General features: G+C 48.4%; 1 long non-coding RNA gene across 1 annotated transcript in view; it reads right to left on the reverse strand.

The window, feature by feature from the left end:
* Positions 1 to 5009, reverse strand: part of LOC145723677 (uncharacterized) — a 41781-nt gene extending 36772 nt beyond the window's left edge. Inside the window, exons 1-2 of the long non-coding RNA XR_014148929.1 lie at positions 4925 to 5009; positions 4098 to 4175 (exon numbers count right to left, since the gene is read on the reverse strand). This is a non-coding gene — a long non-coding RNA (uncharacterized LOC145723677). The remainder of the gene's footprint in view (positions 1 to 4097; positions 4176 to 4924) is intronic.
* Positions 5010 to 7285: the final 2276 nt, after the last annotated feature.

Consider the following 7285-nt stretch of genomic DNA (forward strand, 5'->3'; position numbering starts at 1 on the left):
CCTGGGCTTTATTAAAAGTAAGAACTTCTGTTTAGCACAGGGCACGTTATGGAGTAAAAAGCCAAACCACTGCGCTGGAGAAAATAGTTCTAAAAATATCTGATGAGAACTGCTAGCCAGAATAAAGAATTCATACGGTAAGAAAACGCAGACAACCCAACAGAAAAATTGGCCAAAGACTTGAGACACTTCTTGAAAGAGAATATCCACATGGCACTAAACATAAGAGAAGGGTTCAGCCTCCTTAGTCCTTAGGGAAATGCAAATTAAAATTATAATGAGATACTACTGTAGTTCTATTCAAATGGCTAAGACAGAAGAGTCAGATGATGCCTAGGGTTGGTGAGGATTTGGGACTGAAACACTCATAAGATGCTAATGGATGTGTATACGGGCACTGCCCACCAAAGCTGATCATACACTGCCCCTCGATCTGGGATAGGGGCTGCAACTGGTGACCCATGCAGATCACTTTATAGGCCAGGATACCCATCTCCCAGCTTCTCTGTCTGTTGACTGATGAAGGCTCACACCTTTTCCAGAGAATGACTTTGTTGATGGGAGCCATCTCGTCTGCAAAAGCCCACAACATGATGCCCACCCCTTGGGGAAGGTCCACAACCAATGCCTGGCTGATCACAAGTTATAAAAGTCCTCCAGGAGTGACTTGGCAGCGCCATTCACCCTCCAGAGCTCCCCATGGAGTCAGGCTGAGGTGGACTTCAACCAAATCTGCAGGTTGGCTTGGCTTCTTCCCCGGGCCCTGCTCCTCCCTCACTCCCTCACAGGCTCCTCCAGAACAGTCTTTCCGTAAGTCACCTGCACAGCAACCCCCTCTCAGGCTCTGTTTCTGGGCACTGTGACCTAAAACAATCAGCAAGTGCACTCCTCAGTGGAATCCACTCGACAGAAATGAGTCACAGGTGCACCACAGACACACGGCATGCTCAGGGCAGCGCTCCTCAGAACAGGCATCCCGGCTGCCCATCAACAGCACAATGGGTACATCACGGTTTCTTCTCACAGCGCAACACCCACGACAACCACACACAACATGAACGCCTCCCCCAAACACGATGAGGAGTGAAAGGAGTCGGGCACAAAAGAAAGCATCCTCCTTGATTACATTTACATAAAGCTCAAAACAATCCGAAAGAACCCTAATGATAGAACTTCTGAGAGTGGTTGCCATTTGAGGTAGTAATGGGGGGAGGCGGGCATGGGAGAGGTGTTTCCAAGTGCTTTGGGAAGGTTCACGAAACTCTACAAGTATCATTCACAGATATCTATGTATGTTATATTGTAATAAAATGCATTTTTATTTTTTTTAAAGTAACTGTCTTTTTTTTTTTTTTAACTATTTTATTTATTTGACAGAGAGAGAGCAAGCACAAGCAGGGGGAGCAGCAGAGGGAGAGGGAGAGGGAGAAACAGGCTTCCCGCTGAGCAGAGAGTCCAACGTGGGGCTCAATCTCAGGACCCTGGAATCATGACCTGAGCCAAAGGCAGACAGACACTTAATGGACTGAGCCACCCAGGTGCCCCTAAAATTTATTTTTAAAAAGAGATCTTATTCTTCTACTTTCGGTAATAACTTATACAAATGTACTACATGCAGCAAGTTTACTGATAATTCTTTATAGGATTTGTTTCTGGTATTTTGTTAGCCCTCTGGCCACTTTCCACTGAAAAGGGTAATTGGGTCTCAGACATGTTTTCTCCATTGAAGTTGGCTACCAGCCAGTCCAGAAGGACCTGTATCCAGGTTATTCCTAAAACCCCAGACTTTCTGATGGAGTCAGCCCTGGGGCTTTTCCCATGGACTCATTCATCCAGCAGATATTCACTAAACACCTGCTATGCACGAGGCACTGTTCTGGGCTCTGGGGATGAGGCAGTGAGTAAGACAGGCCTGGCTCCTGCTCTTGAGGAGCTTACAACCCAGACAGGAATCACAGCCTGGAAACTAGCATTCACTGGTCACCAGAGAGGCCTGCGGGGACACAGTGGGAAATGTTCACACAAAATCACTTGTGAAAGCACACTCCTTGATGGTTACAGTTTGTGAAAGAGGACACAACAGCAGCTGTTGGAAACCTGTGCGTTTCTGGTTTTGTTTTCTAAAGATAACAAGTGGTCATGAACAAGAATATCAGCAAATGAGCCCACGGACCAAAGAGAAAGGGTTGCCTCTGATTTCACTTAAACCTCCACAAGTTTTGTGCCCCAAAAGGGGAGTAAAAGGGTCCCAAACTGTCTGTGATCAGATTTCCCTCGAGCCCACCAGAACATTGCCTCAGGCTCATTTAATTCTGTTTAAAGAAAATTTTAAAAGATGGCATTTCTCATGGGCCTGCGTTTGTGTACACAAGTCCTGTCCATACCACAGTGGGACAACACCAGCAACAGTAAACGCGGACACACAGAGGGGTGCCATCACCCCGCCAGCTGACACACAGGAGACACGGCGAGGGACACTGGGAACAAACGTGGGCACATCACATTCCCACGGAGTATTAGTTTAATCTGATGAAAGTGCTGGTCCAACCCTGTTTCTGACCTACAAACCCACCTACAAATGGTGGCTTCAGAGGGTTCTGTTTGATATCACTAAGCACATTCTCTTATTGGTCAGCAGAGAGCTCAGCGGGATCTCCTTAGCCAACCACTTTTGCCACGTCAATCCTTTGGAGACTTCCTGTTGAAAACACCTCAACTACCTGCACAAACCCCTCTCCAGGGCCATTGGGATTGAGACGGGCCCAGTCTCCTCCCTGTACTCCCTACAGGCATATCTCAACACATCAGTGGAGTGACCTTCCAAATAGTCAAAGGCTGCCCAAAGATAATGAACTAAGTAGAGAGAAATGTCCCATTTCATTACAGACAAGGCTCTGATCGCATCTGAAAAGCCTCTAGGTGCGACTCCACCCAGAACACGGACAATCCCAGTGCCCCTGCCATGATGTGCTTTTATGCCTGGCTTTCCATGAGAAGGTGTTTTTATCATGAAGTAGAAAATGCAACCATTTCTACCTCCCTCTTCATGATCATAAAATTGTGTGTGCCTGTCTGTGTATGCATGAAGAGATTAGCATGGGAATCAGTAGGCTAAGTAAAGAAGATGCCTTCGTCAGTGCAGGCGGGCATCATCCACTCTACTGAGGGGCAGAATAGAACAAAAAGGCAGAAGAAAGGTAAATTCATTCTGTCTACTTGAAGGGAGACATCCATCTTCTCCTGCCTTTGGACATTGGTGCTCCTGGTTCTCAGGTCTTCAGACTTGGACGGAACTGCAGCACTTCCCTGGTTCTCCACCTTGCTGATGGCAGACGGTGGGACTTTTTAATCACATGAGTGAATCCCTACAGTGAATCTCTGTACGTGCATGCGTGTGTGTGTGTGTGTGTGTGTGTGTGTATGCATATATCTATGCACAAAGGTAGACACAGACACACGTATAAAGGTATATGTAAGTACATATATGTGCACACGGATATACACATCTGTATCTCCTATCGGTTCTTTTTCTTTGGAGAAACAGAATAGCCCTGTAATGGCCCTGACTAATATACTAGGCTATTAATTAAGAAGATCTAAATAAATCCTCTGCCCTACTTCCCTTGTAGTCGAAAAGCCAAAATGTATATTCATTAGAATTAGGTTCTCAGAGTGTCCCCTGCTGTGTTGATGTCAAGGGGATTTATCTATACTTCCTGATGCTTGAATAAAATCATTCTAACCACGGGTTTTGCATATCGCTCTCAAGGAAGACCTTAATGCTCATGCAATTCAAATCGCCATTCAGCTGTCTGTAATTTCAGTGACAACTGTCCCCTTCACACATATGTACACCACTAATCAAAGACACAGCATGGGGCTAAACGGTAGGAAGATGATCCTCCGGTGGCAAATTCAGGGATTCTCTACAGCAATAGACTTCAAACTGAATACAAGAGGATCTTGTTAGCTGAGTATACATTAACCCAATCCCCAGTTACAAGGTTGTGTAGGGGAGAGTTAGCATAACATAAAGACATTCGCCTACAAGCAACTGGGAGAATATTAGCCCCTTTCAAGCAACCCAGCCCACTTACTTTCAGCGCCTGCCCTTGCCCACTGCACCAAGTCTTTCTCAGCCACTTCCTTCCTTGAGAGGCAGATGTTGGCAGCATCTAAAAGGATAAGACAAATTGGTTTTGAAGGAAACGTGAAAATCTTGCAAATGATGCAGGATTTTATAAAGAAGACAACCGTGATTTTGGAAAACACAGAATCTCATCTGGAAGCATTCACATACGAAAGACACGATGGAGTCGAGAACTGAAAAGAATATGTACAAGAACAATGACAACGCAGACACTTTAAAAGAAAAATTATTTGAATTAAGAAATGTTTTTGGCAGATTGGTCATAGCAACTTTAATAATGGGCAATTAAAACACTCAAATGTCTGAAAGAGGAGGATGGGTAACCAAAACAAAGCTCAAAAGTAAATCTGACGATAAGGTACAAATGCTCGCTGGAGCCGCTGCGGCTGGCTTGTGAGGCTGGCCTCCCACATCCACCACTCCTTCCTCTGGGGGACTCCAAGGTTCGTCTGTGGCCTAGCCCCCCACCCGCAGTCCTGGAGGAGGTCACTGAGAGGCGTCGCCCACGGGCTGACCCCGTGCTCACCCAGGAATTCCGAGGCTCCCCCCCTCCCCTGTCCGTGGGAAGCGGCTCTACCCACCCTTCCCACCCTGGGAGCCTTTCCAAGGACTCAGACTTGACAGAGACCATATGGGCCCAGTAGTGACCGAGCTCAGTTGAAGCCTCTCTGTAAACTCGAGGTTCCACAGGCAGGGTCAGTACCTCCTCATCTCCCGGCTGCCCACACCGGGCCTCACAAGGAAGTCCCCTTGCTTATTTACCCTGCCACCTACCCATGCTACTGGCCTCCGTATCGGGGTCTCCCAGTCCTCCACGTGCACCTGTCTGCAATTTTCCGCGGCAACTCCTGACGTCACGTGCCCACAAGCTCCGCCCCACACCCCGGGATGGAGCGCGGATGAGCCAATGAGCTCAGCCCATTTCTGGACACGTGACCCAGCTGGGCCCAAGTGGCTCTGCGCCTGCGCGTGGCGCTGCTGTCTGGACCGGCGGGCCGGCGGTCAGGCCGTGAGGCGCAGTAGCCTTCGGCCTCCCTAAGGCGAGAGCAGAAGGCCTTGGAAACCCCGGGCTGGCTGTGGACCCGCGGGGTGCCTCAGGCCTGGCCCCCACTCCCACCGCCGCGGCCTCCCGGTGCAGTCCTGAGACCCGCGGACCCAGAGCAGGCGTGCTGCGGGCGCAGACCCTCTCCGGATTCTCAAGACCGGTCAACGGTGAGCTGTGTCCTTAAATTCTGTTTATACTGCTGACGCGTCCAAGTGGTAGTATTTTGGACGTAGGGGTTAAAACATCTTGTCGGTACTTACGTTCGCCTTTTCGCTTTCACGTTTCGACGGGGCTGCTAGACACACGTGGGCTGCGCGGGCCCCGCTCTCGGTGGACCGCGAGGACACGGGGTGGCGGCTGATGCGTCTGTCCGGCCGGGGCAGCCTGGACAGCGCGGGGGGCTCCCGGGCTACCCTGAGCAACACGTGTCAGCCGAAGGTCCGCCGCCCTGCGGGAAACTGTAACCCAAGGAAAGGGCTGCTCTCGGACTCTCAGCTGCCGTTTGAGGGGTGCGTGACAGGGACAAAGGAAAAAGGGGTGCCTGTTTGCCGGCTGGCTCTGGATGGGTCAGCGGCGGGGTCCCGGGGGTGGGGCGGCTTTGCAGAGAAGGCAGGTGTTCCAGGGCTGGGGAGTTCCAGGACAAATCTGAGGATGCGGCAAGAAATACTGAGAGTGTCTGGGGAACCCCCCAGTGACCAGTGGAGCGGTCGGGGGTACCGCCTGTCTAGTCCCCTGGAAGTTATCTTTAATGACTCTGTGATGCAGAGGTCTTCCCCATTCTCCCCACTCTCTAGTTTAAAAAAAAAAAAAATTAAAACAAAAGTAGTTTGCTGTATTCATACATGGTGTATGTGAATAGGATCAGTTTATGGAACTGGTAAAGAAGTTTGTTTTTTCCGTCTGGATCAACATGGAGCAGAACAGCCCACCTTCACTAAAACTGCTAGCCGGGAGGCAAAGGCACCGGATAAGCACCCCCCAGCCCCCACCACGGACCCACCCACTCACCACTCTCTCCAGCTGCTGGGGAACAGGAGGGTTTTTTTCCTCTTGCAGAGTATGCCATGGGGGCCAGCACTGACCTTGCCCACACCTCAGGACCAGGAGGTCCCAGCCAACATCAGGAACATAATAGTAAAAGCCTAGTAATAATGGCAAAATAATACTCTGAAAATTATTTAGTAATTTCCAACTACAATAGCTCTTCCTTCAGAAATGCTTAAGATTGGCGTCTGTTTTGCTCTAGAGAGAACATTCCTTATTAGGGCAAAGTGAAAAGGAAAGCAACAATACCCAAAAAGAGGCAGAAAATGAAAAGCCACAAGCTTCTACCGGCGTAGGGAGTGCAATTTCTCTTTGCTCGTTCAAGAACTAGAATATACCGAGTACTCCATAAACAGCCACTGTGGACTCTCATGCTTTATCCCCCTCATTACAACATCAGTGTGTGATGCTGAAAATGGCCAATTCTATAGCAAAGAATCATTCCCCAGGGAAGCATCTGGGCCTCTGTGCTGTAGAAAATGCTTTGGAAACAGCATTGGGTTTCCTTCCAGATTCTTCAGGCCTCTGCCCAAGATGTGACCTGAGCTGATTCTCTCAGAATCCATATAAAGAACGTTTTTACTTAATCTAGTCCAAATTCATAGTGCTTTATTCAAAAGTTGTGTCCCTGAGGAGTTAAATATGCCACATTTCTTCCTATCAACTCACCTGGTAATCCACTATTTAAAACTAACTAGGCCATCAGGCTCGGTAACAACATCCAGGGAACCCATGTTGTATTTCAGGCTGTGCTGTGCAGTTTACAAGCAGCTGTTCATTTTATCTTCATAACACCATCAGGTAGGTATTTTTTATTATCCTCATTTTACGCATGAGGAACGAAGAAACAGAAGTTAGGTAACTACCTTTTCAAAACAGAAGAGCAGGTAGGAAAAAAGCCAGGTCTACTGACTACATGCTCATGAGCCACACTAGCCCACTTCCCGATACTCTTATGTATACAAGAGCTTATACATATACATACAAGAGCTTATGTTAATCACCTATAAACCCATTAGGAATAGTCGTTTGTTAACCTAACCTGG

The sequence above is a fragment of the Leptonychotes weddellii genome, chromosome 10, assembly GCF_054177405.1.
Source record: "Leptonychotes weddellii isolate Sample4059 chromosome 10, ASM5417740v2, whole genome shotgun sequence".
NCBI lineage: Eukaryota > Metazoa > Chordata > Mammalia > Carnivora > Phocidae > Leptonychotes > Leptonychotes weddellii.